Raw genomic sequence first — 8,741 nt, forward strand, 5'->3', positions numbered from 1 at the left:
GAGTCTTACGGTCTCTCCTGCCCGGGCTGGCTTTGAACCGCAATCCTCAGATCTCAGCCTCCTGAGTAGCTAGGATTACAGGCGTGAGCCACCAGCGCCCGGCCCGTGAAACTCTTATCGCCAATAAATCATCAGAAAACCAGAAGTGGCACTATGGCTTAAGTGGTAGAGCACTCATCTTGAGCTGAAGAGCTGAGGAGCAACACCCAAGCCTAGAGTTCAAGCCCCACGACTGACAAAAATCTAACAAAAAATATGTAAAATGCTAATATAATGCCTTATACAGAGAGTATAACTGAATCAATACTGACAACTGTTACAATTTTAAAACTATTATCTAAAATAATTCTCCTATTGGCAGGAGTAAGAAAAATATACCATAACATTAGAATGATAGTCACTGTTTGGAATGTACTTTCTTCCCTCATATGAAAACTGCCTTTTGAAATCAAAAATGCAAAAAAGTATAAAAGCAAATAGAACACAATACTTTTTTTTTCTGGCTATGGGGCTTGAACTCAGGGCCTGGGCTCTGTCCCTGAGCCTCGCTGTGCTCAATGCTAGTGCTCTACCACTTGAGCCACAAACACACTTTGCCTTTTTCTGTTTATGTGGTACTGAGGAATCAAACCTAGGGTTTCATGCTTGCTAGGCAAGCACTCTACCACTAAGCCACATTCCCTGCCCCACAATAATTTTTATTTTCCCAAATTAGCCACTTATAATTGAAAACATTAAAAGTCATCTAAAAAATAGCTTCCAGTGAATTTATGGATTGTAATATTGCTTCTTGCATCCCACTCCTTCCTTTCACATTCATTTTCCCACTTTCTTGGGGACTGTTTAACAATGATCCAAGTGCATAACAAATTTCTCAGTATTTGTCTGAAAAATTATTTTACTAACATTCTTGAATGGTAGCTTGATATCTAATGATAGTTCAGCTCTAAGAATAATTTAGATTTCCCAATTACCCCCTTCCATGTTACATTTGTTTATGATATGTGTTACTTTCTGTGTTAGGCTCATCTAAGATGGTCCTCAATGATCTCTGCTTCCTGGTATTTGTGCCCTCATGTAACCTTCTCTCCTGGAATGTGGGCCAGACTTACTGACTCACTTCTAACAAATAAAATACAGCAGATGTGGTAGAATGTCACTCCCAAGATTAGGTTAGACAGGGACCATGGCTTCCATCTTGGGTGCTCTCTCTCTTCTCTCTGGGATGGGTACCTCCTCCAGGAAGCCAAGAGTCTTTCTCACACAGAAGGATGAGGCAGCCTGAGAGATGGGTCCTTTTGGTCAACTACTAAGACCTAGAAACCAACACATGAGTGAGCTTCCCTTTTCCTAGTCAATCTTTCAGAACTGCATTCCCAACTTATAACAACTATGTTCTTATAACAGAGGTACCCATTAGGCCTTGTCCAGATGCCTGTTAGATAAGTGTTCACTGTTTTAAAATGCTAACTTCCTAGCATTTTTATTATGTAGCAATAGATGACATGCTCATTTATAAAACAAAATACAAAATAACATCAGATGTAACAAGAAAAATACCACTTTATGATGACATAAACAGCCCTTAACATTCAAATCTGAAGCAAATCAAGGATCTTTTTATTTTCTGTATGATTAACTTTACAGCCACTTATCCATGGACTCAAAATCTCTAGTGTAATGACTTTTGCTAAATGCTATATTCCCTTAACCTAGAAAAGTGACAGGCACACAATATTCTCTTAGTAAATATATGCACACATAGTTAAAATCCACACATGGTTAAAACTATATGCTATATGGTTCATTACAAATTGACCATAGACTATTTTCTCACTCAGTGCTGAGATTTACCAAAGGATAATTCAGGGAGGTTCCCAGGCAGAAATTGGCCTACAGAAGACAAGTCTTAGATGGCTAGAATATTTAGAAAGAAGACTGTACTGACATAGGTACAATTTGCCACAGGTACTTCCTCTCCAGTCTTACAACCAACCACTTCTTACCTATATTTCTGAAAGCATTTTCACACTTGGAGAGTGACTATCCTAGATAATCTTTAAAGCGCCTTTGAATTTCCAGAGCTTATAGTTTTATTTTATGTATTCTATAATTATTTAACACCCAAACTGGATAGACATACATTTGAAAAAATTTCAGAAGAAAGTTTTGGGGTTTTTTTTTGCACTGTCTCTTGAGGTTTTTTGCTAAGGCTAACACTCTACCACTTGAACCACAGCTCCACTTCTGGCTTTTTGGGTAACTGGAAATAAGAGTCTCACAGCCTTTCCTGCTCAGGATAGCTTTGAACTGTGATCCTCAAGTCTCAATTTCCTGAATAACTAGGATTACAGGTGTGACCATCAGCACCTTGCCTGGATACTTTTTTGGATATGTTGATTCATGGATCCAAATACATATTCTTAAATGTATAATTATTTTCAATAACCACTAGCTCACCACTGAATAACTTAATTTCTGTTGTGTTGTTCAATGTAATTATGCTTGTAATTTTAAGTTAAAAAATAAGTGACTCCAAAGTCACAATCAAAGAGAAAATAAAGGAGCTCTTTACTTCAAATTTAAGCTTAAAGACTGAGTTTTGTCATGGATATGGAATGATATCTACCTCAGTATACCTCATTTATTCATAAAGACAGTATATACCTCCCTCTGTATAATATGGCAAGGATATAATCTTGTCTTGCTGATAAAAGGTTGGGTATATCTACCAGACATTCCAAAATTTGTCCTTTTCCTTAAGTAACACTGTCACTTTTTCTTTTCTTTTCCTTTTTTTTTTTTTTTGTCAGTCTTGGGCTTGAACTCTGGGCCTGAATGCTGTCCCTCAGCTCTTCAGCTCAAGGCTAGTGCTCTGTCACTTGAGCTACAGTGCCACTTCCAGTTTTCTGAGTGGTTTATTGGAGATAAGAGTCTCATGGACTTTCCTGCTTGGGCTGGCTTTGAACCGAGATCCTCAGATCTCAGCCTCCTGAATACCTAGGATTACAGGCATGAGCCACCGGCGCCCAGCAAACTGTCCTATTTTTATAAAAAATACAAGGTACTGCTGAAAGTCTTTGCCCTCTAGATTACAAATGCCACAGAGAATGACCCCATCTTCTTTGTTCACTGCTACATTCCAAGTGCCCAAGTGGCATGCCTGATGAATAATAGATGGTAAATCAAAGCTTGTTCAATAAGTAGATAAATAAATTTTAATTTTGTGGGTATTTACCTCTCTGTTGCAGTTTTAGCCAAAAGACACCTACATATTAAAAACTTAGTAGACTAGATGGAGACTCTGTGCAGTATTCACACATCTGAAAAACTGTTTCAAGACAGTCTATTCAGTAAATGTGTTTTGAACATCTGCCATGTGCCAGGCACTATGCCAAGAGCTGAGGATAGAGACATTAAAAGCTAAAACTGCTCTCTGATTTTCTACTTGCCATGTAGCAGAAGAAACTTAGAATTAGGGCTAGTAGAAGATAAGCAAAAGGACATAGGCAACATACAAAGAATATAAAAATACAAATGTGTCCAATTTTAACATGGAAATCCTTCTGGCCAGAAGGCTTCAGCTTTTTCAGGTCTGAAGAGACCAAAGTGCCAGGGCTCCCAGGACTAGGAAGAATGAGCTAGAGAGAGGAAGACCACGTCCTTGGGAACACACTAGGGGACGAGGCTAATATTAATACTCATGGGTTAGAAGAAAATTGAGGCCAATAACATTACTCTAATACAAAATTTGTTTAGAACTATAATTTAGCTCAGGAAACAAATAAAAAACCACTACTCAGCATACCAGGTAAATTATGTATATAAATGATATTTCACATCCATCGTAACCATAGTTCTTAAAACCTAAGATTTAATAAAAATACATACTAACACTTTAAGCAATAAACTGCTTATTGACGTTTTTTAGCTGGACTCTGGCTTCTCTCAGGTAACTTCTAAAACTATTATTTCAGGTTCTTTGATAAAGCTTCCAAGTTGCTCATCTCATTCTGGGAATTATACTGAAAAAGTAGTAATTCCCTTTCCATTTCTATAAAGAAAACAGACAACAGTAGGGAAACTAAATGTCTGAGCAACACAAATGAACAATATTTATAGGGCATGTGAATGTTCAACATAACAACCAATCCTTTTTAAAGGGATGGTATAAATAATTAAAAAGTAATTTTTGACCAGTAAACTATTATAATTTTACAGATTATATAGCAACATGAAAAATACTTATGGCAAGTAAAAAATACAAATGTGTCCAATTCTAAGCATGTAAATATACATGTGAACAAAAGCTAGAGAAAAAAAAATTTTAAGTTTGGGCTGGGAAGGTGGCTCGGTTGTAGAGTGCTTGCCTTGCATGCCTGAGGCCCTGGGTTCGATTCCTCAGCACCACATAAGCAAAAAGAAAAAAGCCCGAAGTGGCGCTGTGGTTCAAGTGGTAGAGCACTAGCCTTGAGCTGAAGAGCTGAGGGACAGTGCCCAGGCCCAGAGTTCAGGCCCCATGACTGGACCCAAAAAAAAAAATTAAGTTTATTTTAGTGTGTTGGAATTTCTTCTGTATTTAAGTTTTCTATTCACTGTTTTACAGTGAATGTATCAAAAGCCAAAATAGTTAACTCATGATGACCATAAGAATTTGTACATTAACAAGAAATGAAATAGAAGGAGGTATAGTTGATTTAATGTTCAATTGGTTCTTTGTCCTTTGTAAAGCTTTTTTAAGTTTATAAACAACCAAAAGCAAAGATAATGAGATTCATGTTATGAAAAGTCCGTAACATCTGTGGAACGTAAAAAGGACTTTGTACAGCAGTTGCTCATGAACTTTGGGTAAAAGCAAAACTAAATTTCTGGATTCTATTTTGCTTTTCACCTTATTTGATCTTGCTTAACATCAGTCATGCCAAGTTGAGTTTTTTCCCCTTTTTTTCCTTCCCCTCAAGTTCATAGATGTGAAGGAAAAAAAAAAAAAAAGACTGCACGGCAGTTCTGTTACAGTCCTCCCCTGTTCCTTCAGCAATGCACAAAATGTGGCTCTCTGGAACCAGTTACAGAGTTCGTTTCTTGGCCTTTCAACTAAAATCAAATGTCCAGTGAGTTACAGAGAAAGATGTGAAAAATATCCAACTACTATCTGTCACCACAAGTGTCACTAGAACTAAAGTAAGGGCAAAGAGATCTAGGTTCAAGTTCTCTGAATCTGTAACATGGAAATAATGTACTTACCCCCAAAGAGGTGAGGTCATAAGAAAGTCCCTAGCACATAGATATAAAATCAAGAAATGTCTCATCTTTTTATCTCACCTTACACACACACACACACACACACACATACACAGAGTTCCTGCTCATTATGATACTACATGGGCTCATACGTTTCATATTCTTCAGAGACATTCTAAACCTCTTCACCCTGACCTGTATCCAGACAGGCTTGTTCATAGTGATTATACCAACAGGTCCCTTGTCCTTTGACCTCTTATAATATTTGCTAGCCCTAAGTCTCAGAAAGAAGACAGGGATGAAAAAAGGGAATGAGGCTGGGAGAATTCCGTTCACTTGGTCAATTTGTAACCCTCAAGCAGAAGTCACTGGATCCTCTCAAGATGGTCTCTTTCGAGTGACAATCTCTTTTAGCTTCTGATAACCACTTTCATCCAGTACCTCTTTGGAGCTGGGGTGGTAACAGATCCTACATCACTGAAACCTAGGGCCCCCGTACTACCTCTATGGCAGTGCATCTGATCAACCTCTTTAATCTCTCCTGGAATTATCCTAAACTGATATGAGCAAATTTTCCTGTCAGGTCTCTACCTGACAGAATCTTGTCTCTAGCATTCCAGAATCAACATAGAGAGAATAGGCAATGCTGAAGTTCATCTTGGACTGAGATACACATAAGCAGGTCCTAATGATTCTAAGCGCCAGATTCCTAAGGCTAATCTGTGCTCCCCCAATAGGCTTGAGGCAGACCCAAAGCTAAGCCACTCTCCTTAGAGCCCATGGGAATAATATTATTCTTAACCTTCTCTGGGCCTCTGACTAGACCATTACATGTTTTCAAGCTGAAGTTCAGTCTCAGTCAACAAGTTCCATCTCAGGTGAGCACCAGAGACTCATGCCTATAAATCACAGTTACTCTGGAGGCTGAGATTTGATGATTACACTTTGAAGCCATCCCCAGCAGGAAAGTTCATCACTTTTATCTCCAAAAAGCAAAAAGCCAGAAGTGGAGCTATGGCTCAAGTGATAGAGCTCCATACTTGAATGAAAAAGCTAAGGGACAGTGCCTAGACCCTTAGTTCAAGCCCCAATATTGGCGCATGCATGCATGCATGTGCACACATACACACAGTGTTATTTATTTTTTGAGGTAATAATGGTGTCCAATTCACAGCATTAGGTAGTGAGAAACAGCAGCCTCCCAAATACTCATCTTCCAACTGTACCACTGCTTCAAGTGAAGATTTGGGAAAGCAAGTGCAGAGTGGACTCTCCAAAGCAAGAAAGAGCCAGAAATGAACACATCTGTCTGCGAGTCCAACTTTAACTACAATAGCCATGTTCTCCTTCCCAAAGGTAAGTCAAAGGGAACAATCCCTAATTTTACCTTAGCCCATCATGATGCATCAGACTTTTACTGATCCTAAGATGGACTTTGGAGGTCTAGAGTAGCCCTAGTCATTCTAGGACAGAACTCACAGGGGTTTAATTAACTTCTTTTGTTTTTAATTGTGAAAATACTGTACAGAGGGGTTACAATTACGTGGGCAAGGTAATAAGTACATTTCTTATCAAGCACTCTTGCCTCCTCCTTTGTTTCCCTTCCCTTCCCATCCTCCCCCACCTTTCCCCCCTTTTTTTTTAAACTAGGTCTAAAGATACAAAGCCAAGGACCTCCGCTCTAGCTATCTGTACTGACTAGGTGCTTAGTCCCCTATAGATGTTCTGATGAGTTGAGAATATCTTGGATTTTTTTATTTCCATTTTAATTAAGAGTACCAGAGAGGCCAAGTGCCGGTGGCTCACACCTATAATCCTAGCTTCTCAAGAGGCTGAGATCTGAGGATCAAGGTTCAAAACCAGCCCAGGCAGGAAAAGCCATGAAACTCTTATCTCCAATAAACCATTCTGTGGCTTATTGGAAGTGGCTCTGTGGCTCAAGTGGTAGAGCACTAGCTTTGAGCTGAAGAGCTGAAGGACAGTGCTCAGGCCCAGAATTCAAGCCCCATGACCGACAAAAAAGAAAAAAAGAGTATTAGAGAGATATGTACTCTATGAAGCACACAAAAAAAGGAGTTGTACACAGAACTTTACCTACAGAAAGGTGCTAAGTGAGCATGTAGCTAGGCTCAGTGGCTCAAGCCTGTAATCCCAATTACTTGGGAGGTAGAGATGGGGGTTTGAGTCCAGCTTAGGCAAAAGTTTTCCAAACATCATCCCAAACAACTCCATCTCAAACCACAGCTGGGTGCAGTGGTACCTGCCTGTTATCCCCAGTACTCCAGGGAAACATAGCTTAGAGGATTCAGAGCACTACCTCAAAAATAACCAATGCAAAAATGGACTGGAGATGTAGCTTAAGTAGTAAAAGAGCTACCTAGGTATTGAGTCCAATCCCCAGTATTGCAACTGCAAAACAACAACAGTATGTTCAGAGCCCATAGTCTATAAAACATGGAGTAAGTCCCAATATTTCCAAGTGTCTATTCCTTTCTAACTAAAATGAGGCCAATTGCACTACCATTATTGGTATTACTATTATTTTTTTGCCAGTCCTGGGGCTTGAACTCAGGGCCTGGGCACTGTCCCCAAGCTTCTTTTGCTTAAGGATAGTGCTCTACCTCTCAAGCCACAGTACCAGCTTTTTCTGTTGATGTGGTACTGAGGAATCAAACCCAGGGCTTCGTGCATGCTAGACAAGCACTCTACCACTAAGCCACATCCCCAGCCCTATTAGCATTATTATTAATGCCAAGTTGTTGCATGACATTATGTGATGTATTTGTGTGCTATGAGGGGTCAATCAATACTCTTGTCATCAGAACCAACTGAAGAGAGTTGTCTACTTTAGTAGGAAGTCAAATTCTGTGGTTTTTCTGGTATTTTTACCTGAACCTCAAGACCTAAAAACCTTTGTATTCTTTTAAGAGGAAGTATGTTACATTATCACCAAATGTAAAAAAAAATAACAGAGAAACCATGTTAGGAAGATCCTGAGGTTAAAAATGTTCCACTAAGCAGACATTTAAAAACCTACACAGAAGGAGGAATTCTGCAAGGTTAAGTTTCAGCCAAGGTTAAGTTGAGCAAGGAACCTCCGGATGACCTATTAATATTATACAGAATTAAAGAAGAAAGTTACCTCTGAAGAATATAGAAATCCAAAGTCTGAAATAAAGTACTTGGAGGGGCTGGGAATGTGGCTTAGTGGTAGAGTGCTTGCTTGCCTGGCATGCATGAAGCCCCGGGTTTGATTCCTCAGTACCACACAGACAGAAACAGCCAGAAGTGGTGCTGTGGCTCAAATGGTAGAGTGCTAGCCTTGAGCAAAAAGAAGCTCAGGGATGGTACTCAGGCCCTGAGTTCAAGCCCCAGGACTGGTTTAAAAAAAAAAAAAAAAGAAGGAGCTGGGCGCTGGTGGCTCACGCCTGTAATCCTAGCTACTCAGGAGGCTGAGATCTGAGGATCGCGGTTCAAAGCCAGCCCGGGCAGGAGAGACC

At 39.5% G+C, this 8,741-nt stretch overlaps 1 protein-coding gene across 2 annotated transcripts in view; it reads right to left on the reverse strand.

Moving 5' to 3' along the window:
- The window catches only part of Zhx3 (zinc fingers and homeoboxes 3), a 114,062-nt gene that overhangs the window by 90,180 nt on the left and 15,141 nt on the right, over positions 1-8,741 (reverse strand). The window contains exon 1 of one of the 2 annotated variants that reach the window (XM_013011125.1): positions 5,245-5,315. The exons of the other annotated variant lie outside the window; for it this stretch is intronic. The gene's annotated coding sequence lies outside the window, so the exon portion shown is untranslated. Of the gene's footprint in view, positions 1-5,244; positions 5,316-8,741 lie in introns of those variants that run through there. 2 annotated transcript variants of the gene reach the window in all.

The sequence above is a fragment of the Dipodomys ordii genome, unplaced genomic scaffold, assembly GCF_000151885.1.
Source record: "Dipodomys ordii isolate 6190 unplaced genomic scaffold, Dord_2.0 Scaffold13, whole genome shotgun sequence".
Lineage (NCBI taxonomy): Eukaryota > Metazoa > Chordata > Mammalia > Rodentia > Heteromyidae > Dipodomys > Dipodomys ordii.